Here is a 24,651-nt window from a genome sequence, read left to right as displayed (position 1 = left end):
TGCTCGCTTGAGATTGCTTAAGGCCTTTCTATTCGTCTGTTGACTTTTTAGAGGCTGAGTTTTTTTTTTTTTTTCCAATTTGGCTCAGGAATCTGCTTTCTGGCTGACCTGAAAGCTTTCATATCAGTGTGGAGACCTGGGTAACGTGTATGGAGGTGTCTCTTTATGGATGACCAGGCTGAGATGTCCTACTCTGCTTGTGCGTGTTGACCAGGCCTCAGCAAATTATGCCTTATAATGTAACCTCGGCAGATACTATTATACCTGGGCAAGAAATATAGGTAGATAGAATGATCTCCTGATATTTTCAGGCTTTCTCTGTTTGACTTTGTTGGATTTCTAAACTGAAAGTAGTAGAGAATCATAGATTTCACTCTCAGGGATGGGAAAAACAGAGTTGCGATATCGATTTGTTAAACCATTAAGAAAAAGAAAAAGGAAACTTTGAACCAATCAAAAAAAAAAAAAATGACAACACAGGACAGTGGTTTCTCCAGCCTAGACAAACATTCTGCTTGTGAAATAATCCAAGTTATTGAACTCTAAGTTGTGTGACTTACCTGGGTCCAGAACCTTTAATGGCTGCCTCCATCATCAATAAATAGTTCTGCCTCCTACTACATGGAAGCTTTTTAGGGCTGAAGGTCACATGGGTGGTTGGGGAGATGTTTAAATGAATGAATACTATGTAGACACTGTTCCTTGGGGCTTTACACTGTTTGTCCCATTAGATGTCCAGGAGGAGTCTGAGTGATAAAAGGTTCCATCTCTGGGTTTTTAGATGAGGACAGCAAGGTGCAGAGAGGTTTAACACAGCTAGTGAATGGAGAAGCTGGCCCGAAACTCATGACTGTTTATAGCTTCACCGTAAGGTAGTTTGAGTCAGGTAAATTAGATGGTGCTCTGTTAGCCTCTGATAGCTATAACCTCATAAGGCTAAAATCTAATGTGTGTTGCATTCTGAGATTTTAGAGCTGTCCAGGCCCTTGCCATGCAGGGGGTGCAGTGATGGAGAGTAAGGCCCTGGAGCCAGACAGGCCTCTGTTTGCATCCGAGCTCAGTTACTGCCAGCTTCTTTGACCTTGGCTAGGTCACCTATCTCCCTGAACCCATTTCTTTATCTCTAACATGGGATAGTATAGCTCGTACTCTAAAGGAGTTTGAGGATTAAGCCAGATAATATATGTAAGGTATATAATAAGTGCTTAATATACGTTAGCATCTTTGGCTGTTGCTGCATAGAATCGTCACCTTCAAGGAGTTCACAGTCCTGCGGAAAGGTAAACCAGTTATTAGATAGTCAGATAAACCAAGTAAACTTGGCAGCTACAGCAGAGAGAGATGTGCTGATGTTTATTAGCAGGGACCCAGGACAGAGCCGGCCACTGGCTTGGGTTTTCATATTCTTTTGTTCAGCGGGTTTGTATTGAGTGCTTATTCTGTGCTAGACAGAGCCTTTGAGTCATACTGATTACTCCCTTCCTCCTCCCAAAATTTCCCTTTTCCTTGGGGGAATTTGAACTAAAATGTTAATTGCCACCTGGAGAAAGATTTCCTGAAGTCATTTTTGCATTAAACCCCAAGATGCCAAGTGACAGTCCATTTGATAATTTATCTTGTATGGTTTCGCATTATCCTTCAACTATTATTTTAATCTTATCTAATTTTTCCCTAATTTTTTTGGTCTCTTCTACATGAGAACTTTATGGTCTTTGAGAATGGACAAGTGCCTCGCTGAGGGAGCAGGTGGTGATCCTTTTGTTCCTCACAGTGCCCAGATGGTGTCCGTGCCTTCTCATGGCCTGATTCCATGGGGATTTGTTGATAAGATTTTGCTTTGATTTGTTTTTCCAACTCAGCGCCATATTCAGATTTGATTACTAGCAGTGTAGCTTTTTTCTCTGCTTAGTTTCATTGTCTCTCATTGGCTCTCTTGAAACATAAATCTCATTCTCCATATCGCCCACCCCTTTGCAATTAGTGAGGGAGCTTGTGTAGTAGAACTTTTGAACTACCCACAGTGCATGATTCAGAGTGGGTGTCAGCATACTTTTACTTGTTGAATTAATTGATTGATAACATTTAATGTAGAACAAAAGATAGAGTTGAGAGGCAGTTTGTATTGTTTTTATATATTTAAGAACTCAAATAAGCCTTTCGCTTATTTGAGAGCTTTCAGTGGGAAGCGGGTATTTTCTAAATTTGTTGATTTGAAGCCAAGATGATGCTCTCCTACTTTTGGACCATGAAAATAATATTAATTTGTTATTCAGCGCTGTTTGAAGGAACCACTAGGGTAGGTCATTTATATTCAGCTTTGGTACACATGTTCTCTTTAAATAGCATGTTTAATTTCACATTAAAACTAGTTTATTTTATGTTCAGCTAAAACAACAAGTGATTGAGAGGATGGCGCAGAAGAAGAGTAAATGACAGAAAAGGAAGCATGCGATAGAAAATGGCTGCAGGTCAGCTCCATAGAATTAATTGAGAGTTAAGCAAAGCCTCAGTTTCTTTCCAGAGTACCCATGACAACCCTCTTCATTTATTTACCTTCTTTTGGGCATCTTGGTGGCATCCTTTTGTCTTCGGTCCATACACAGTGCACACCGGCTGTGTTGTGAATAAGGCAGTGGTGTCTAGGAGCCCATCTTGAACAGTAGTGTTGGGTAGTGTGCAAGTCTCTTTTGGAGGGGATCAGTGGGTGTCACTAACTAGCAAAATTTGGAAAGAAAGAAGTCCGAGAAAGTCGTGCCCATTCAGGGTGATGTTTGCTTTTTCTAATGATACTTGTGGAACATCAGTTTGCCCCATTTCATATGGGATATGTCTATCCTGTCATTTCCTCCCCCCTGCCCCCAGCTCTCAAAACTAGAAGCAAAGTCCATTCCGCATGGGTACTCCTTCCTCAGGCTTAGCTGGATTGCTGAGTGTGCGGTCAGTTGGATGCAATTTGTTTTTGCTCAAGAAAGGAAAAGCCTGCATTGATAATATGCTGATAGGACCTGTGCTTGCGATTTGGGTTTTTAAAATTGGTGATTAGCTAGCTCTCCGGGTGGGAAACATAGATGAAGTTAATGGTCTAGTGGAGACCACTAGTTCCCAGGCAAGGGCCTAGTGTTTCAGTTGGGCTTTTTAGTCACACTTGTCTGAAGAGGCTTTCTTGGTTTTGAACCACTTTCCAAAGCTTCAGAACCCTTCCTCGTCTTAGCTTTTTGTTGCCGCCTGTGGGAAACTTGCCCTTCAGGGATGGGCAGCAACTGGGAGCCAGCACCTTTACGCAAGGATCTGTCCTGGCGGCTTCCTGTTGGACTTGTTACTAACCCTTCTGTGACCTTTAGACCAGGATGATTTTCACTATATCTGTTTTCTCAGAAAATAAACTATAATTTGTTTTTATTGATGGAGCTTATGTTCCTAGGACTGTAGTTCAACGAAAAAAAAGAAAGCACTTTTTTTTAGCCCATATACTTTCCTCATTTACATAGTGAATTTGATGAAATCTAGTTTGTCTCTGGGAGCTTCAGTTTCTCCATTAGACTTTGGATCTGAAAGGTAGTAAGGAAAAAAGCAAAGTAACTTAGTATTTTCTTCTCCTCTGTGGATTTTAGCAGTCCTGACCTCTTTGTTGTAGTCTACCTTGTTACTGTATTTTTGGGTACAAATGGGAAGGAGTCTGTAGTAGGCTTTGGCTGTTTAAAGTGTGCCTGGCTGTGCTTAATGGCCCTCTTTCGTGGAGTGGTTTGATGGATGTGGGGCTTGACATTTTCTGGGTAGCGTTCACAGAATCACTGCTGGCCTCCTCCTGAGTGTCTGTAGGGGTGGTTTATGGGCCAGTGGGACAGACAGAATGTGTCCTTGAGATGGTGACATTATAAGACACATGGGCTGAGGTACCACATGCCCGGGGTGAGAGCAAGTACGCAGAAATGCTGAGAAGCCTCATGGGGGTTGGTTACCAGCTGAGTTCTTAAAGAAGGTGGATGCTTAGATTTGTCCCCTTTGGCCCTTGCTGGGGAGAAGGCATCCCTTGCTGAGAACCAAGCTGGGCTGGCATCTGACCAGGCTTTTTCTAGGTTTTAGGGTATAATGACTAGATCTGGAGGCTGCCTGACGTGGAATGTGCTGGTGGCAAAATTGGGCTATGGCTAGGAGATAAGAGACCTTATCTGCTCCCCAATCTGTCACTTAAATGGGACCTGAGGGGAGCCAGCTGCCCTGAGCCTTAGCCCTCAGATCTATAAACTGGGCGTGGGGGCTGGGTGAGATTCCTGGAGAGGAGTAGGGAGGATCTGCGTGCCTGGGCTGGGCAGAAACAGGAAGGGGAGAATCACTCAAACTGGAGAATCAGGGAGGGAACCTAACTTTGAATAAGGGATGGACTAAGGGAGGGTCTTTGAATGCCAGGGGAAGGCATTTGGCTTTTATTATAGAGGCCAATGAGTTCTGTAGCCATGTGAGAGAAATGATGTCCTCGTGCATGGTGGATTTTTGATGACACAACCTCCCCCTGCCCCATGTACTCCAGCATAATCACAACAGCCAGAGGATTTAGTTGAAGTCCCTGGCAGTCATTCCTCTTCAGAGAGCAGCCTGGAATGTAAGGGAGTAAGCGACTCTCTAGTGACATCCTTGAATTCATTTTATTAAAGATAAATAAATCACATGCCAACTTTGGCCTTTAACTGTTATTAGTAACAAATTGCTCTCCACCCGTATACTCGACCATTCATGACACCTTGGGGAAATTTGCTGTTGTGGCCTTTTTTTTCTGACCATTTTTATGTACCCCGAGTGCATAGAAACTTCTGGGGAGCGATTCACCAGCTGCCTTTCAAGTCCTGCCCATAACCCTTTAGCTTGGGCTCCGTCCGTTGACAGTCCTGGGTTTCAGAGGCGAGATTTTGAGATCCGTTAGGATTAGGCAATAAAGTGACAGGGCTGGTTTGGACATTTTTCTGGTTATTGACAGGCCTTACTATGGCTTCTCCCAAATGAATGAGGAATATATTTTTCTAAATCCAGCCATTGAGCCAAATGAGCCACAGTGGGATAAACTCTGTTTGTTTACAAATTATGTAAGAGAAGGGCCTGGCCATTAAATTCTTCTGGGCCAGAATATCTACCCCTCTTCAAAGTTGTAATCAAACTAAACAAACACTTTCCACAGGAACTAGCTCCCTCCCAAGAAACAGGAGCAGATGCTCCTGGGAGGCCTTTAGCAACTTCGGAATGTTTAAAGTAGAAATATGTTACCAAGGTGAAGTTGTTCCAGAAATGTTGCTTTCTGTAGCCAGGACCAAAGCGTGTGTCAGCTTTTTAATTTAGGGCAGGAGGTGCAGAATGAACTGGGCCAGTACCGGCAGAATTTCTGTAGGGTGTTTAATTTTCTGTTTTCACAATTGTCCCCTGCTTCTCATAGTTTCAGCTCCTTGTGACCTTTATTCCTTTCGGCTTAAGTAACCATTTTTTTTTTTTTAAGCTTGATCCTTATCTCTTATCTTTTAGTTATGCTAGATTATATCTGGGGATCAAGGAGCCTTCCTCTTAATCAAAACACTCAATTATTGCTTCTCTGTCCTTAGGAGAGATGTCAGGTGCAAAGCAAACAACCAGGGGTGGGAGGCTGAGGCTGCTTTGCCTTTGTTGTTCCAGTAAGACAGTGTTTTGGGGATTGATAAAGACCATCAAGCTCAGGGACACAGTTGCCCAGCTCTTGCTGATTTGGGTCTTCACTGAGTGGCTTGATTTATTTTGGCTTGAGAATGTTATGAATTTTAGGGCCTCAGGCACACCTGTATTAAAACTGAGATGCACTTTGTAAAGCCAAATGCAGATGTCTCTGGATTATGCCTCAAGATATGCTTTTTGCACGGCATCTTCTGAAGAACACTAGTCCTACAGAATGCTCTGGAAGGGGTTCCATGGTGAACTAACTTTGAGAGCACAGTTTATCATCGTTCACTCTTGGAGATTTATCTTGTACTGTAGTGGATTCATTGTTCTGAGAAATTTTGCTGAAAAGGAATCTAAATGAACTCTATTTAATCCGGCATTTCCCAAATATACTTGATTACAGAACTCCTTTATCTCAAAAATCCCAAGGTGCTGGGGGAAATTCTTCAGATAGTGATATTAGGTTGGTTTAGGGTCTGTGCTTGTCCATTTGGTGTCCCAATGGGTTATGAGTGTGGAAGGCCAAAATTGTGTTAACAACTTCTCACAGGGCCCTGGGATATAGTCATCACAATAAGAATGGTCTCAACTCCTTTAAACTATGGTAGAACTGTCTTTTTCATTTTAGCTTATCAGGTTTGTGGTCTTCTCTGTACTTGGATGGTGGGGCAGGGAGTTGCCCTATTAAAGAACTTAGAAACAGTGCTTCTCTTTGAGGAATTTAATTTCTACAAGGACTAGAAGATTCATGAAAGAGTTAAACAGAAATATCCTCCAAATGAGTATGAAATGAAAAGCAAGCACAGCCCAGCCCCAGCCCCAAATAGCCTGTCCTGTGGGCATTTGTCAGGGAGACTAGCAGGAATGAGTGCCTTTATTGGGATTTAGTGAGTGTGGGCATCTGGTGAGCTGTGGGGACTACGGGACTGTGAGTGAGGAAAGATAAGATAGAAGAGTGCCTGGGTAGTTGGGCTCACCTGTGTTTGACACATGTGTAACAGTCTCTTAGACTTGTCCCCAAACTGGTGTGTTAAAGTTGGATGAAATGCGTGCTAAGCTTTTGGAGGGAGGACTGTCTGGTTGATGTGCTAACCCACTCTCTGCTGGGTTAACATCCTGGATTTGGGGATGGCTGTCCTCCCCAACCCTGACTTTTAGGCTGTGAGTTTGGCTTCCAAGTTTTGGGGGTCTGCTGCCTTGGAGGTAGTGGGCTGAGCTGAATGGAGGTGCATTTTTCAGGTTCTTTTGCCTTAGTTAATGCACAAAAGACTTAGTTATGCTCTTCTGGCTCTAGTTGGAAGAATGTGACATGAGCAGGGCTGAGATATTCCCCCTGTGATAGGCTAAGAGGAGACTCTGAGACAAGGAGTTGAAATTCTTCAACTATGTGTCATATTTCATAGAATGTTGACTTAGGACTTTTTTTTTTTTTTTTTTTTAACTTTTTAAATTGGGGTTGACCTACCTGATGGATATTGTCAGCAGCTAAGCTCTCCCTAGCCTGGGGCATCCAGCCTTTTGCCTCATTGGCTTTGGATGAGGCCCTAGGCTCTGCTATTGCATTAAGGGTGGGGCTCAGCCTCTTCTCTATGCCCCCACCTCCACTCACTCTTAAGGAGATGCCCTCTTTTTGCTGGCTGCTGATCTTCAGAAAGTTTTTCCTTACGCAGAACCAAGCTGCTTCTGCTCCTTAGTTCAGGTTCTGCCTTTTGAGTTTATTGGTATTAGTGTCTCAAGGCTGCGAAAACAAAGTACCATAGACTAGGTGGCTTGAACAACAGCAATTTACTTTCTCACAGTTCTAGAAGCTTATAAGTCAGAGAGCAAGGTGATGGCAGGGTTGATTTCTTCTGAGGCCCCTCTCTTTGGCTTGTAGATGGTCGTCTTCTCTCTGTATCTTTCTTTATATGGTCTTCCTCCTATGATTGTGTGTCCTAGTTTCCACTTATAAGGACACCTACTATGTCGGATTAGGTCCCATCCTAATGACCTTGTTTTAAGTTAATCACCCTTTTAAAGACCCTTTCTTTAGATAGCCACACTGAGGTCCTAGAGGTTCGTACCTCAACATAATTTTTGGAAGACACAACTAGGTCCATAACATAGAGCCACTAAGACATAGATGGCTCTTCAGAGTTTTGAAGGGCATTATCCTCTGTCACCCCCTACCCATCACTACCACTAATAAAACTAACAAAATTTGTTTTCTCCTTTCTAAGTAACCCCAGTTCTTTCTGTTCATCATATGAAATGATTTTGAGGTACCTGGACTTGCTTCAGTTAAGAAACAGAGTACCCTGACTGCTTGTAATATTCCAGAAAGAATTAATTCTGATACCTGTTACCAGCAAATGGTTTTGATTATTTTCTGAAAATTTAAAAACTTAAAAATAGACCTGTAAAGTTTTATTAGCAACTTTAATAAACTTATCTTTAATTTTTGCCTTTTAATGGTGACCATTGGCATATGCACATGTGCACACACATGAACACACGCATTCAGCACCCTCCCATAAGATCAGTGCTAACCTACCATAGTCTTTTGTCTCAGGCATTTGTGTTTAGAGTCAGGTGCTCAGGGTCTAAGTTTATTTAGCACTCTTTGCCCTTCCTCATACTTCTTCAGTTTTAGGAAAGCCAGTGGGGATAGTTGTTTCAAAGGAACAAATGATTGTAGAGATGCATGTGTGTTTTTCAAATGCAGTTGCTGTCTGGAGAGCCTAGAAGTAACTCAGTTACTTGAATATAACTTCTTTTAGGTACGTGCTCTTATGCCAAAGTGTAGTGTAATTAGATTTAAAATTATAAGGTATCCTTTTCACTTTTGGAGATTGTTTTACTTTTTATTGCCCATCTCCTCCACTAGAAATTGTGTCCAAAAGGCTCATCTGTTTTGTTCTTTGTATTTTCAGTACCTAGAGTGAAATTCTAAAAAAAACCTTGTTGAATGACTGAACAAATCCTCTTAACCATCTTGTGCTTATTTAATCAGGAGAATCCTGTTGTATCTTAGAGGTAAATGTGTCAAAAGTGGCAGGTTGGGGCTATTCTGGCCACTTCCCCTTTTGCTGTTCAACTGTGGAGCTTCCCATGAAGAGACTCTCAGTACTGTTCACTCTTCTGCTAAATTATGGTTTTTAAATCCTGACTGATAGTGTTGACAGACTTTCTCCCTCTACTGTAGTCTCTTCAGATGGAGTGTGACACTCTTGGAGTACCTTTCTTTGAAGATGCTTTGACTACACCACCCAGGATTTCCAAATTGTAGCCCTGAGATGTCCAGAGCCCTGGCCCCACACAGCTGTTAGGCTGTTTTGGAGGCCCGACAGCATTACAAACACCTACTATTTATAGCATACTTTTCAGTGTCAGTAAATTATAGGATGCTCTTGCCAGTGGGACAGGGCGAACACCCACCTGCCTGCCACTCTCCGATTGCCCAGAAGCTTGCAGCCAGGTGGCAGGAGCTGCGTCCCACCTGAGTGCTTGCAGGGCCTCACCTGGCCAAGGCCTGCTGAGAGGCTCCCAGGGTTTTTAGTAGAGTCCATGTCCTTTGAGATGGAGTAAATGGGAATAAAGGAAAAAAAATGCCAAGGTATATGTGCTCTTGAGAGAAGCCCATGCTGATCTAATTGCCAGCTCCCTAGGTGATTGTATTTTTGATGGCCTGTGCAGGACTGTTTGTCAGGTTAAATCACTGGTGAACAGAGGAGTTTCCAATTCAATGTTCATTTAATTTGACCAGGCAGGATCCCTCGAATTTCAACAAGGTAACTAAAGACTGTTGAGTCTAAATTTGGGTATGATACAATCTCTGTTAAGGTGAAGAATTTTAAGAGTATGTAAAAGCTCTTCAAAAGGCCCGATAGGGTCGAGGGTCTTAGTGTTGCCTCAGTTGCTCCTTGGGAAAGATATTCTGGCCTGCCATTCAGAGTACATGGGAAGGGTTAGCCTCTTCAAGGCACTTTTAGAAAGGGCTCAGTTGCTAGAATGCTCTCCCCTGGCCTCCAGGCCTGAAGTAGTTGGACTTTTGGGGGCAGGTTTTGTTGTGCTAGCTTTTGGGCCCTTCATTTCCTTGCATGGTTCAGGGAGGGACATGGAGAAAGAGGCCTGCTCTGTTAGCTGGAGTTTCCATTGAAGTGCTAACTGCTGGATCCTTTGAACCTCCAGCCTGGGAGGGTATTTATAACTAGCTGTTTGCGTGCTTAGAGGAACTGAGGCCCTGCCTTTCTGTAGTGGTTGAAGAGCCGTGCCCTTGGTGTGGGCTGAAAGGGCAGGCCTGGCTCAGTGTGGGGACTTACACTCAGCTCCCCACGACCTTGTTCTCCTCCCCCCTCCCCCATGAGGCCAGCGGCCCTTTCAGGGTTAATGTCTCTGCTTTGGAAGCAGCTGGCCAGTTTACACTCCTCCCTGGGCTGTACAAAAATACTTCCTTTGAAGTGTTGGGAGAAGCGGTGAAGGGTAAAACCTGGTGAAGAATGAAACCTGGAGTGGGGCTTGAATGCACTTCTCTTTCAGGGAGTTTGCTGTGAGACTGACTAAGTCCCTAGCCGTCATTGTAACCCACTGGGCTGGTTGGTTCTCGTCACATATTTCACAGCTTCCAGCCCAGTCGCTGGCTTTCTCTGAATGTATATATGTTTTTGTTTAAAGTCACCCTGAAAGGAGTTATTTCTCAACAAGAGAGATGGTTAGAAGGCAGCCGCCAAACTTGGCGGCAGAAATCCCTTTGACCACACTGTTCCCTGGGGCTGCTCAGTGGGGGTGGTATCCCTGGGTATGTGTGAAACTGAATGAAGTGTTTCTACTTGGTGGAAAGTGGCTAGCCCTGCTTCTAGGCCCCGCTGGAATAGGAAAGCTGCCACCGACCCCATCTCTGATTCAGATCAGAGAATAGCAGCCCAGAAGACCACTGGAGTCAGAAGTTCTGGGTTCTAATACTTGACACCCAGCATGATGTTCTGTCTTCTCTTAACCTTGGGTTCCCCTTCCATAAAGTAAGCATCAGTGTAAATAAAGGATTGGGAGCACCTTGAGAAAGTGCAAGAGACACTGTTCTAAGGAAGAGCCTGCTGTTGAGCAGAAATGGCATTTAGGATAAAGGGACCAAAGAGAAAAGAATGCCAGAGCAGAAATGAGATGGAACAAAGCTTGAATGTCTTCTTAATCCTTGAGTATTTGCAGCCGAGGAGGGGTTGGGGTGAGATGGGAGGAGAGGCAGCTGTTAGATTCTAGAGAAGAATGCCAACCTGTTTCTCCCCACAGATGGGGCCACACAAGTTCTTTCTGAACTGGGGTTTGCAGTCCCTTCCTCCCTGAGAAATGTTCTTATCGTATGGATTTTGTATATCTTATTACACTATTTCCTATCTCTCTTAGGGGGTGAGGACCATGGATTTAAAATATCATATGGTTAACATTTATTGCTGACTTGTGCCAGGCCTTACACTAAGCACCTAACATGAATGATGTCATTTATTTGTTCTTATAACAGCCCTACGCTGTTAAGTGCTCTTGTCCCTATTTTATAAATGAGGAAACTGAGGCTTCAAGAAGTGAAATGACTTACCCAAGACCTTACTACCTACTACTAATACAAGTATAGAAATACAGCCCCATTCAAGCTGATTATAGACCCTCTGTTCTTAATAGCTACAAGTAAGTGAAGGAGGATTAAATTTAATTCTGTACCCAAACCTGGTCAGAAACTCTTTTTAGGGGAAGAAGTGAAACATCAAATGAACCCTGTTCTGGCAGTTTTGAACCACGTGACGTTCATTAGTTGACTCTTGCTGACCAGTTATATTTGAATAAACATAATTGTTTTTTTGCCTTGTAGTTTCTGAAAAGGAACTTTTCTGATTTATAATTCTGTGTTGTCTTTATAACATAAATGCTTTTTTTCTCTGTCCTTGGGAAGATGGTTTTAGGGCTCTGTAACCTTACAGTTGAAGGTCTTCATCTTCTATGGGTAGACTGCACCTCTAGGAATCTTTAACTCTAGGCTTTGGTCTTTCCCTAGCCTAGACTTGGCACTTAACTTCAAGGGACTTGAGATCCCATCCTTGACCTTCTTCAGCTGGCGGGGAGTGGGGGAGGAGGGTGGGAGGAGGAGACCAGGAAAGCTTGAGTGATTTGCCCCTATTTGCACATGGGGCCAGACCCAGGGCCAGGCCAACAGTCCACTGGCCACATGCCTCTCCTTTTCACCTGAATTTCAAACAGGAACGTAGATGAAAGGAATAGAAATGACAAGTCAGAGGAGTAGGAGGACTCTCATTTGCAAGCTTCTTTTGATCTTCACTCTTTTGTTTAAAAAAAACCAAACAAACCACAACTGGTAGCCTGAGCACATGGTTCCCTCTAATTTATTGAGGGGCAGTCATTTCTCTTTTGGCAGGAAGCCCCCATCTCCCCCATGGTCTGTTTCACTTAGGGTCCCATACCCCACTCCCGTTCTGTTACTTGGCTGCCAGATGTCATGCTCCTCTTTACAAATCTTTAAGAGCTTTTTCACTCTTCATAGCAGGGAGTTTAAACCCTGACTTACCCTAACATTCTAAAGCCCTTGGCATTTTGCTCCCAGTCTTTGCAATTTGGTATCCTGCTGCAGAACCCCTCACCTCCAGTCAAATGGCTCCTCTGAATAGGCTTTTTTGCCCACATTCTGCTCATTTATTTTTAGGCTTTTACTTTAGTGTTCTGCCCACATCTTTAAAGGCTGCCACCTCTTGGAAGCTCTCCTGGACCATTGCAGCACCTAGTTGTCTCTACTGCCTATGAACTTGAACAACATGGTCTAGCCACTCATTTGGCACTTTATAATATGTTATTTTTTTTGTTGTTTAATTTCTAGATGTATTTGTCTCCTCATTAGATTAGAAGCCTACTCAGGTCAGAGGCATGTGTTCTGAACTGTTTTGTGTCCCACCAGTACTCCATGGGTCTAGGCTGGATGCCGTATTAAGCATTTGGGACTGAAATCCTATAAATTTTCTGTTAATGGTAATGAAAGACTTGATAAATGAGTTTCCAAAACAAAAATTTTAAATGAGTAACAGATTTTTAGATAGCGTCTATGCAATGCCAGAATTAATATACTTTAAATCAGGAATTCTTAAATGAATCATGGAGTTAGTGTACATTTTTACATGTGTGATTTTTCTAAGAAACAGTTTATAGTGGGGATTTTTGACCTAGATCCCTTCAAGTTGAAAGCTTACTTACATACATCTTTTTAAAATCTGCCGTTATCGATATTTCATTCCTCAGTTAGTTACCCTTTTATTTTTAGGCTTTTACTTTAGTGTTCTTGTAACTTTTCTCCCCTAACTCATTTCTTGGCTCTCTAGTCACACTGTTATAATTGGATTCTTCTCTTAAAGATATCTCTGAATCTTATAGCTATTATAATAATGTATTTTGTTTCCTTATGCTTTCTGTAGTTTGTGATTACGCCTGCAACTGAGGGGTTCAGGTAAGTTGGTGGACTTCATTGGAATTTTTAGTTTGACCTACCAGAGTTCGAGCCACCTGTACAGGAAGGATTTATTTCCCTTAACCCACCTCTTCTCAGCCCTTTCCTTTGCCTTCTGGCCTGTTTGTATGAATTCTAGACTTGAACACACATAACAGTCCTGGACCATGTCTCTTTCTCTGTTAACTCTTTTGTGCCTGATCTATTTGTGGCTTGTTTAGCTGCAGCTGTGAGTGGAATCATGTTTGTGTCCCCATATGCCTTTTCCTTTTTGGCATTTTTTCCATTTCTTATTCCCCAGTTAAGTGTGTACCAGAAGAGGTGGTGACAACACAGGGTGGCCATTAACAGCTCTCTGTTTATAAAATGTGGGGATGGTCTAGGAGAGGTCAGGTGATTTACCTGAGGCCACTGGGCCAGTGAGGAGCAAAATTGGCCCTGTGAGGCAGCAGCAGGGATGTGTCATGCCCCATGCTGGTCCCACCTGGTGGTTTTGGGAGTCCAGAGCCTGGTTGATTGCCTCGTAGCTCTTTGAGGGAAGGCATTGTCCAAATGAAGCAACCTGCAGTGCTTACTCCAGGGGCCATTTCTAATCCAGTGTCAAAGTAATGAATTTTGAGGGTGAGTTTGGTATTTCCTCCAGGTTCTGTTGCGTTTGTGGGCATTTTTCTGGAGATGGGATCTATAATATATATCCGTCTCTTACAGAGGCCTGAGATCCCAAATTGGTGATGAGACCGTAATAGGGGTGACACTTGATGCCCCTCCCCTCGTAGGGATTGCATTGGAGAAGCTGACCCTGTGGGCCACATGCTGTTCTGGCTGCTCCAGTGACTGCTCTGGGGGCACAGGAGGAATAGGATGTGATCTACCCTCACCCCATCTAGTGTCAAATTCCTTCTTAAATTAAAAGCCTCTGTGGAATAACCTTTTAAAAATAGCAAAGGGTTAGAGGTTAGTTTCCTTTTAAAGTTCTTATTATAGAAAATGTTACATGTATTCACAAGTAGACAGAACCTTTTCATGTACATAATGTACCTCCAGTCAACACTCCATCACCATCACCTGTTTTAAAAGTTGTCAGCTCCTGCACCCCCAATACCATGTTATTTTGAAGCCAAGCCAGCCATATAATTTTTTTCCATAAATATTTCGATATCTTCAAAAGATACAGGTTCCTTTAATAAAACAATCCGATGCTCTTTCCACAAGAGGTTAATGTTAAGTTAGCATGACCCCTCCCAAGGGACAGCCCCTCCTCTCCATACTCTGTAAGTAATGGAGTGTGCACTTGGGTGCCCCAGCACTGATAGCCTGTTCAGCGGGTTGGATCCCGGTCGAGCCCAAGCTGGTGGGGAAGGAGCTGGCTCTGGCCCGAGATTGGATGGTGGATGGTGGATGGTGGATGGTGGATGGTGGATGGTGGATCCCGGATCCCGGTGTGGGTGCAGCGATGGTATCCATCGGCTTTGCCCGGGGCGGGAACTGCAAGATCAAAGGGCGCCGCGCTTCAAAGCTGCCGGAGCAGCCGGATTGATGCAGAGAATGAGAGCACTTCGCTGATGTAATCGCAGCTTGTGAGACAGGTTCTTTTCTTTCTTTATTTTTTTTTTTTTATTTAAACAAAGACACCCCTTGTTTGTTTAGAGAGGTGAAGCGTGTGCCATGGAGGACTCACAGCATCTGGAGGGCTCCACTCAGGTTGGGCAGGAATGTTGCAAGTGGCTGGAGTTGTCTTAGATGGACTTGCAGATGTTTCTGTAAAAGACAAACTATTTCTGTTAAGAGCAGCTGAATTTTGTCCCATAGAGTGGTCAGGTTTGTTTCCAAGTGAGCTCCTGAGATTTTGAAAGCAGTGTCTTCTGGTTGGGCGAATCCATCTTTGGAATACACCTGGTGAAGCAGGTAGGGTGACAAACCAAAAAGTAAGCAAGGAGTCTATGGGTGGCTTTTGCTCATTCCTGCCCCTGGCTCTAGAAAGGGAGCTCATCTGTCCCTTCCCTCATGGGTGTGAGAGATCTAACTGAGGCTGGCAGGTAGAACCATCCCATTTCTGGAAGGAGGGGGTCCCCAATTCAGAGTATGGCTGAATACCAGGATCTGAATATTGTCCCAGTCTTTATAAAAATCACAGGCCTTTGCCTGATCTTCTCATGTCTCTGTCTTCAGTAGTTGTTGTTCAGTACACACATTGGTGAAACCCTGTGCCATATATACCTTCACCTTCATGAGTAAAATCTGCCATATTCCATTTTCTTGATTAATAAGTCTTACGGACAAATAGCTACACAGACAGAACAGCCCTTCAGCTATTGAGTCAGCTTGTTGGAGGTTGAATTCCTTCCTAAGATCTTCCCCACATCAGAGTTCATGATCAGCGAGATCTGAGGTGCTCACCAGTCTAATTCGTGGTGATTAAAGCCCATGTCAGTACCTTACAGGCATCCTAACCAAACCCAGCACGTGTAAAACCAGATTTCTTTCCCCAAATCTGTTACCCTTAACTTCTTGTCTTTTACTCGAGATAAAATACATGGTATTTTTCTAGACTGTCTTTCTTCCCCTGGCCCCAGATGCCATCAAAATGTCTCTGAGCTCCTTAAGTGCAAGACTGGGAGGTTTTTTCCTTTTTTCAACTACAAATCAGATTTCTCCTGTCTTTTACAAAAGTGCTCCCCTATATTTTGTTATGAAAAATTTTAGACATACAGGAAAAGTGAAAGAATTCTATGGTGAAAACCCATATACCCACCACCTGTATGTATTCTACCATGAATATTTTACTATACTTTCTGTATTACATATTTGTCCATCTATGTATGTGATGTGTCTTTAATATTTGAAACCTGAGCACATGTTTATCCAGCACATGGTAGATGTCCAGATATTTTAACGGTTGTGACAGGATTTTACTTTTTTTTTCTTTTCTGTGATAGTGTTTTTTGAGGTTCTTTTTTTATTGCTTCTACCACTTTTAAATCCTGATAGTTTTCTCTCAGTCTCTATCTGTCAAGTTGGGAACAGCCCTAAGGATCTTGATTTTATTTAGATACTCAAGGGAGAACCTAGGATGTTATGGTGGCTAGAGGACCACCTGGAGCATGGAGTTTGCTTTGGCAACTGTTGTGTTTGAATGACTTGCCCTCTCACATTTCCTGGAGCAGAGCTCATTGCCTTTCCTTCTTGCCCCTTCCTTTGCCTTCTGGTGATATGGCCTTGTGGCTGCAGTGAGTATTTTGTTCAGAGGTTTTTATCCAACAGGGAGTGTACTATAGAGTGTGCTCTTAGCCTGCTGGTGGAACTTCTCTTCGGTTTTAAACAAACTGATTTGAAAAATATGTAATTTAAACAGTATTGTGTTCTTTAAAATTTTTTAAGTGGATAAAACAAGTCACATTTTTCTGAAATATCACTATGAACTTGTGCTTTAGGGGAAATTCATTGGAATTGACAAAGTCAGCTTATCCTTTTCATAGAAAGGCTTTAGCTCTGACTTGTAAATCAGCTTAGAGGATCCTAGAAGCCTAGAGTCTTTTGACTTATATGTAAAAATGAGTAAGTTTAACAAAGTTAAAATGAACCACAACTTACTGCACTTAGATTGGCTTCCCATGAACTCTTCTTTTTTCTTTGCTTTGCTTTGTATTCCGTCTAAAACAAGCTGGTGCGATTAGGGGTGTGTGCATGTGTCAAGTCTTTTAGAGGAGAAGAAACACTTTCATGATTCTAAGGAGGAAATGGACAAGATCTACAAGCTTATCTCATTCTTTCTCTTCATAGAATGGATAAGCTCTTCCTTTCTTGAATGACAGTCATATTTCATCCTGTGGCTTCCTGCTTCACGGGCTTGGACTTGGATAGGTTTCAGTTTCAGAGGGTGTGTGTGTGTGTTATTCAAAAGAATGACCTGACTTTGCAGTGGTATCCCATGGCCTCTAGTGTGCCAAGAGGTCCAGGACATAAGTTATATAGTGGACCTGCTGACTCTGCCTTTTATACCAGTGTTGTACCTATTTTATTTTGCTGTAGCTGTAAAAGGCAGCTACACAGCCTTTTCAGTAATGAAGCTAAGACCACTGTCGCCAGTTTGATTCTGTTTAGAAACTTCTTTTTTTATGTAGTCTAGTTCTAGTGACAGTTATGAGTTAATTGGTGTCTCCCTTCCCACTATCTTGATCTGTATTTAATTTTTCCCCAGCTCTTTTATTTAGAAGTTTTTAAGGCCATAAAAAAAGTTGAATGAATAGTTAGTTTAGTGTGACAAAATGTTAACAATTGCTCAGTTTGTCCTTTCACACGTACTCAGAGTGTTATGTATGTGTGTGTGTTTTGGCTAGACCATTTGAAAGTTGCCAGTATCTTGACATTTTATCCCCCAATACTCCAACATACATCTGCTGAGATTATGGACATGCTCCTAACCATTGTGGCATCATCACACCTATGAACTTGACATATTTGAAGTTCTCTAATTGTCTCAGAAATGTCTTTCATAGCTGGTTTTTAAAAAATGGAGGATCCATTCAAGGCCCTTCTATAGTATTTAACTTTTAAAGTAGTTATATTGCATAGATGCACAGATACTATATTGTTAAGAGGAAGCAAAATAAAAGGAAAGGCTTCTCCCACAATTCTATCACAATAAACCAAACCAATTTCCTTTTTCTCTCTCTTCTTATATTCTTAAAAAATGAAGCTTTGGACTGATTTTTTAGTGCATTTTTATAACCATGCATGAAATAATTGGAGGTATTATGGAATATAAAAGAAAAAATATCTTACCAAGGCTTATTATGTTGCTTTACCACATAACCAAAAATCGTGGTCTTTTAAAATTCTTGTTGAGATATTTGGAGTTTTATTAAGAATACCAGAGCAGGGGGTGGGGGTGGGGGCGGGAAGAATACCAGGAAGCCAGTGGCCTTTGAGTAATGTTTGAATCAAGAGGGAAGAAATCAACTCTTCCTTTTGTTTGTTCAAAGACTTTTTTGATAATTTATCAGTGTCTGTAGGTCTTGGGACTCCTACCTCGGCACTGTTGACATTTGGAACTGGCTAATTCTTTGTCGTGGTGGCTGTCCTGTGCATTGGAGGATGTTAAGCAACATCCAGGCCCCTACCCACTAGATGCCAGTAGAAAACTTCTCTCTCAGTTATGACATCTAGACATGTCTCCAGACATTGCCAAGTGTCCCCTGTTTGAATAGGGGTGATGGTGGTCAAATTGCCCTTAAAGAACCATTGCTCTAGAAACTCTTTAGAGTTAATTATTGGGTTGAAGTTGACTGTGCTACTGCTGAATTTCTGTGGAGGTACATTTCCTGTTTAATTATTTTAAGCCTTGTCCCTGTTTGAGAACCTAGAAATTTCTAGATGACACAGGCCCAGGGATTGAAATCAGTTGGCAGATGACAACTGAGTGTGTCTTTTGTGATTTTCACACTTTAGTGGAATCATTATTATCTGATACTGTTGGGACCTATAGGTGGTTGGGTAATTGAAAAAGGTCAGTTAAGTTGAAGCAGGGAATGATTGAAAAAGAATGATAGCTTAAAATTATGTTTTAATTAAAGCCTGTAAGTGGACATTCAAGCCCTGGCCTTTTTGAATGGGACCGCTGATCTTACTTTAGCCTTATCCTTAATCTATCACTTAAAATTACAGTTCTGGGTGTTTTTTTTTAAGTGAAGCAAAAACTTATAGAGACTTGTAAAGCTTTCAGGAGCTTTCTAGAATTTTGCCTGTTTTTTTTTTTTTCCATCTAATTTAAAAGTTGCATCTAGTTTTCAGCCCCCCACCCTTTTTTTTTTGTTATTTGCCTTCATTCAATCTTCCTGAAGTATTTTACTTAGTATTCTTAGGATAAAACTATTTTTTTCCATCATTTAAAATTTAGTTTAGTTATACACAGCAGGTAGATTTGGTGTAAACAGATCTAGAAACATCTTAGCGCTTATGTGTGGAGGTCCTAGAGAGTAGCTTCCTGTCCAGACGTCTGTGGTAGGAGCAGGTACTAGTTAGTGGTTAATTGGGCAGGTCTGTTTATAGCCCCTACTATATTCTGAAGTGCATGGAGAGGCTCCAGAGGAAAGTGGTACCTTTTCTAAGTGCATGCCTCCTTAGGAGTTGGAAGATCTGGGGCAAGCCCCTTAGTGTCTCCAGGCTTCTGCTTGCTCATCTGTCAAGTGGGAATGATAGTAATGCTTATCTTAACTACCGAGTAGGTTGTCCTGCAGGTTACACACAGGTCACTTAATAGGATATGCTTTCGTAAATGTTCCATGGGACACTGGTATGTTATTAATGAGCCAGATATTGCCGATCCCCAAGAATGGATTTGCTCTTCTGAGAATGTTGGCTGTTTCTTTGACCAGAGAGCACTTGAACCCTCATGGTAAGAGCTTTTAATCAGAACAGGAAATGAAGGAATAGCTCTGGGCTCCTACCATGCTGAGGATGAAGCCACGTGGCATGGCTGGGTCTTTGTCCTAGGTCTTGCTTGAAGAGAGATTTCTAGATTTCTCAGTGATGAACTTTAAGAGCAGGCAGGGGTGAGGAGGCAGGAGGTGGGAGGACCTGCGGCTTAGCTGAAATATAAGAGGCAGCCAAGGGTTCTCATCACAGGTTCTTTACTCACATTTTAATGTGAATACAAAGCAAGTGACTTGTGAAGACTGCACCACCCTGGAGGAAAAGAAGTAACCGTTTCAGTGCAATATTTTAGGATCTTCTGGAAAGTAACAAATTGTATTTATTTTTGCCAGGATATGCTGCTTTTTATTCTCTCATCAGCAGGTTGACCAACATTGGAGCTCTCTGCCAGAGTCTTGTGCCATTGAATGGTTAGATAAGTCTTGTACTAATCTTCATACCTTGAAGGGCCTTTTGTTGTAGAATGTCATGAGTTAGAGAAACTGAGCCTGCATAAAATGGAGCCCATTCATTTGCTCTTTGTAACCTTCCTCTTCCAAGGGAAGCTAGAATTAGCCCAGTAGGTGAAGAAGTCACTTTGTGAGTACTGTGGAACCTGAAGAAGACTGAAATTGTATAGCAGTTAGCATCAGGGAAACCCTGGAATTATTAGTGTAAATTGTTATAAGTATAGCACAAATTCTACTGTAAGTCAGCATTACTGTTTTGACATAGAAATTGGCAAAAGGGGAAAGAAACAATCAAGGAGGCTACCACTTTGTTAGGAAACCCCATCCACCTATCCATCTATTCATCTATTCAGGCAATATAGTAGGCATTAGGGATACTGCAATGGGAAAGACAAAAATCTCTGCCCTCACTGGGGAACCAAAGTCCTAGCACATTGTCATTCTGGAATCAGAATGATTCCAGACATGATCAAGAGACAGCTAAGCCTATGTCAAATGGCAAAATACAGGTGAGGTTTCTATGGTCAGAGAAGGCAGAAGGCATGATGGGGACACAATGAGCTTGGTGACACATCACTATAGACAGCCTGGGAGAACTATAGTAAGGACAGTGCAAGTCATCAGCTGAGCGTGGGCCAATTTGGGACAAAGGCTGTAGAAGGGCCAGGTGTGTGTGGTGCCTGTAGCCGAGGCTTAGCTGGTAACCTTACCCTGATCAAGCACAGAGCGGACGCATTCAGCCACACACTTGCGAATCACTGAGTGCCTGTTGGGAATCAAGGACGAAAGCATAGAAGCAGGGAGGTCTGCATGGTGCAGTGGATGGTGGAAGAGCTGATTCTTTCTTTAGTCAGGGAGAGCCCTGTTACTTCTGGCTTTGGTTTCTTCAGCTATAAAAAGAGGCCTGTATCTCAAAAGTCTCTACTGGTTTTAATTTTTTTAAAAATTGTAATATTGTTAAGAATGTAACCAGTTGCCTCTTTGATCTTTGATCAGTGACGGACATGAATGGAGGGGACCTGGCTTTTCCTGGTTTCTGCTACCTTTGGAGTGAATGCGGAATGTGTATTTTGCAGATGACTGGGTCATTACCAGCATGTGCAGAATTTCAGGCAGTGTGAGAGTATAGTAGCCACCCAGCAACACTGGGTCACTGTGTGAGTGTACTCATAATCTGTCACCAGACTGCTCTGCCCTGTAGTAACTGCAGCTGAGAGACAAGACTGAACAGAGAAGTGGACCACTACAACTGGAACTGAGTAAGCTTGGGCAGGGCTGACCTGTATTTCCTTAAATCCTCGTCTTGAGTGTCATTGGCTATGGCTGGGTCCCCTTAAGAACTCTTGTGGAAGAAAGTCACCAAATATTTCTGCTCATCAAGAGCTCTGCAGCCTTCTCATTATCAGCAGTAAATCTTCTGTATCCATCCTCCCTGAGATACACTGTTCCTTCTCTTCCCTATTCTCATGCCTTCTTCCTCTCCCTCCCTCTGCCTTAAAGAAACAAAGATTGGAAACGAAGATTGCTAAGGTTTTATTAGAGTGAAGTATCATGAGTGTGGGTGTGTTAACACCTATAACAGTGGCCAAATCTGTCAAAGTTCATCATCTGACATTGTAGAAAATCGACTTCCCTCTGATAGCAAAGCTGTATTTTAATAGCTTTTGGTTTTAAAAATACCGTTTAAACTCATGAACAAATGCATTCTTCTCAATTATACCCCAACTCTACCATGATCTTCCCTTTCTTCTCCTTATTTTCTCTAGAAATTATTGGAATCCACTTACAAAAACTGGAAAGTTGTATCTTATACTTGTTCAAAATGAATCAATTCAAATATGAACATATGGTAATTAAAAGGAGTTTGAGATGTTGTTCTGATTTTTTTTTTTTTTTTAGAGAGCATTCCTGGACCCGAATGAAGCAGTTAGTGTTCCTGATGAGCCACGGGCCCACTGAGCAACTGTTTGAGTCTTCTGGTGGGCATCATAACTATTAAGGAGTTAACATTACCTCTGCCATGTTTAAACATTAACCAAGGGCTTCCTCTGCTATTATCTGTTATCAGCAATTACATAGAACATTTTCTGGCAGGGGAGCTTTGTTTTTCCTCTGAGGAGATGCTAGAACAGGATGAAAATAGACGTTAGTCACCAACGAAGGAAGATTCTTGATTATGTCCAAAGAAACATTGGCCTTGTGGGTACATAGAGTTTGCCTTTTTGACATTTTGTAACCTCCCGTCAACACCCCCCACTCACCCACTGAGGGAGAGGGCTGTAGTATTTTATTCTATAATGATAAATAGTACCTATTTTCCTATTTGGGACAGTCATTAAAGTTGCTTCATGGAGATGGAGTAATGGCAAGGTGCAGTTAAACACAGTTGAGTGTTTTTGCTTAAGGACCGAAGGTATTAATGCTCTCCAGGTCACTAATATTTGGGGGGACAAATAAAGGGAGAACTGCTCTACTGCAGATGTGTTCATTCGGTTATTAACAAAAGACTGGATGACCCAGAAACTTAAACTCAGAGAACAAAAGTACTTTCAAACTTACAAATGGGAAGATCTTGGCGGCTCTTGAATAGCTCCTCTGGAGTGCTTTCTTTGCCACCTAGCCGCTTTGGAGCTGTGCAGTCTAATAGCTTCTCAGCCTAGCGGGCCCCATAAAATTTTAGCCTGTTTCTATATAGAGTGCTTTGGAGTGGCCATTTCTCTCTGCCTCTTATTTACTTTTAAATACCCTTTGGAAAAAGAGCTGATGAGATGCATTGAGACTTGGCATCAAAAGCCATTCATTGATAGCCATCACATGGGTTCCTGTGCACTTTTGGCTTTAAATTTTGTTTAAGAAATGTATATATTTTTTGTTTTAAGGAATTACTCTTATAACGGAAGAAGACATACACATTAAAATCTAATCTGTGAAAAAGTAGAAAGATTATAAAAGAGAAGGCTTCCCACTCCACTCTTCTTCTTATACATACCACTGTTACCTGCTGAGTGTCTGGTTTTTCTTTTCTACGCATTTATCTGTGCACCCCATTCCTTGACGTGCTGACCCAGGGCTTCTTGCATTACAGCCGGGAACACTAGGTGCACCAAAACCAAACCCCATTGTGGCTTATGGTTCAGATTGTGTGAAGCAAGACATACTCCCAGGGGGAATGACACTTATGGTTAAACTCTTGTTTCACTTCTCTTTAAGCTTCAGGTATTGCCCCACTTTTTGGATATGGCTATTCCGATTCTTTATTGTTCTCCTAATGGTGCTTTTCTAGAATGAAATTTCTGAATACCTCAGTTCCTTCAACCTCAGATACAAGCACACAGACCCTGCCTGTGTGTGCCCGTCCTTTGTCCATCCCTAGAGGCATCACTGTAAGAGCCCTAATCATGTGATCTGCTTCAGACCTACATGCAGCCCACCTCAGTGTCCCGTGTGGTAACACCCCACTGTTTTCAGGTTTCTAGTCACTCTGTGTGGACCTTAGCATTGTTCTTCTGTGGCTTTGATTTTTGGGTGCTCTTCCCATGTCCTTGGTTCATCTCTCCTCATTTTAGCCTCTTCACTAGAAGTATATTCACCAGGCTCCACTCCTTGAGATCAAGACTGCTGTCTTTGTACTCTTGGAAGCTTACCTGTATACACTGCTGAACTCATGTGAGGGTGAGGTGCCCACACCCGACACATTTGGCCAGCTGCCCTGGGTCAGCCTGCCACCTCCTCCTATCTCCTCCAAGGTTTGTAGGGTTCCAGCCTCCGAGTGGCTGCAGAAATGATTTTCTACGATTCCAGCATGATGGTTTATGATAGAATCCATTTTCCTAAACCAGATACTTCCACCAACAGCAGTATTCTTTTAGAGTCTCCAAAGAGGCTCCCCCACCTGGAGTCCTAACCACCTCACTAATCCAGGGAGTGGTGGATAAGGAGGGTGGACAATCTTTTTTTGCCTCAAAAAATGCTGCTTGTACTTTTCATCATTCACCACTTGTGTGCAGTGAACCCCATGGGTGGCCTTTTCCAGCGCCCTCTGCAGTGTGAGGGGAGTTCAGGGATGCAGACAAAGGCACAGTTGAGGTAATTTAGGAAGCTGGACGCCCTGTTCTCTGCTTTAGTCACTCCTAAGTGCCATCATTTTCATTCATCTTGGTGTCTGTATTCCTAGTTTACACTCACTGCTGCTCCCAAACTCAGGCCAACGTCTTTCAGCCATAGGTCCCTGATCAAGGAGAATGGGTTTCCTGTCTGTCTGCAGTCCAGTTTTATTCTCCTTATCTTCTGGTTGAAAGTCCTGACCCCACTCAGCCATGACCCAGACCTGGACCCAAGGTGGTCTTTCTAGCTTGGGCAGTCTCTCATCTCTACTTGTACAGCCTGGGTCTCGTGGTTGTCATGCCCATGCATTACGCCATACCTGTGCAGTTCCCACCTTGGTGACAGGCTGTCCCCTAACCCAGGAATACATCAGTGGCAGACCTTGATGCCTTTCAGGTCCAAGTGCCTCAGCACTTCTCTTGGGATCCTGAGGCTTGCTCACTGGCTGCCCTGACAGAGCCGCAGGCTCAGCACCTGATAATGTGGCCCATGATCCCTGGATCCACGAAGGCT

At 42.7% G+C, this 24,651-nt stretch overlaps 1 protein-coding gene across 3 annotated transcripts in view; it reads left to right on the top strand.

The window, feature by feature from the left end:
• Positions 1–24,651, top strand: part of ZNRF3 (zinc and ring finger 3) — a 137,398-nt gene that overhangs the window by 17,118 nt on the left and 95,629 nt on the right. Inside the window, exon 2 of one of the 3 annotated variants that reach the window (XM_036221855.1) lies at positions 21,934–22,013. The exons of 1 other annotated variant lie outside the window; for it this stretch is intronic. The gene's annotated coding sequence lies outside the window, so the exon portion shown is untranslated. Of the gene's footprint in view, positions 1–18,071; positions 22,014–24,651 lie in introns of those variants that run through there. One more of the 3 variants, XM_036221854.1, reaches the window with a different exon arrangement.

This window comes from Rousettus aegyptiacus, unplaced genomic scaffold, assembly GCF_014176215.1.
Source record: "Rousettus aegyptiacus isolate mRouAeg1 unplaced genomic scaffold, mRouAeg1.p scaffold_m13_p_5, whole genome shotgun sequence".
Lineage (NCBI taxonomy): Eukaryota > Metazoa > Chordata > Mammalia > Chiroptera > Pteropodidae > Rousettus > Rousettus aegyptiacus.
This window is presented reverse-complemented; position numbering and strand designations above follow the sequence as displayed.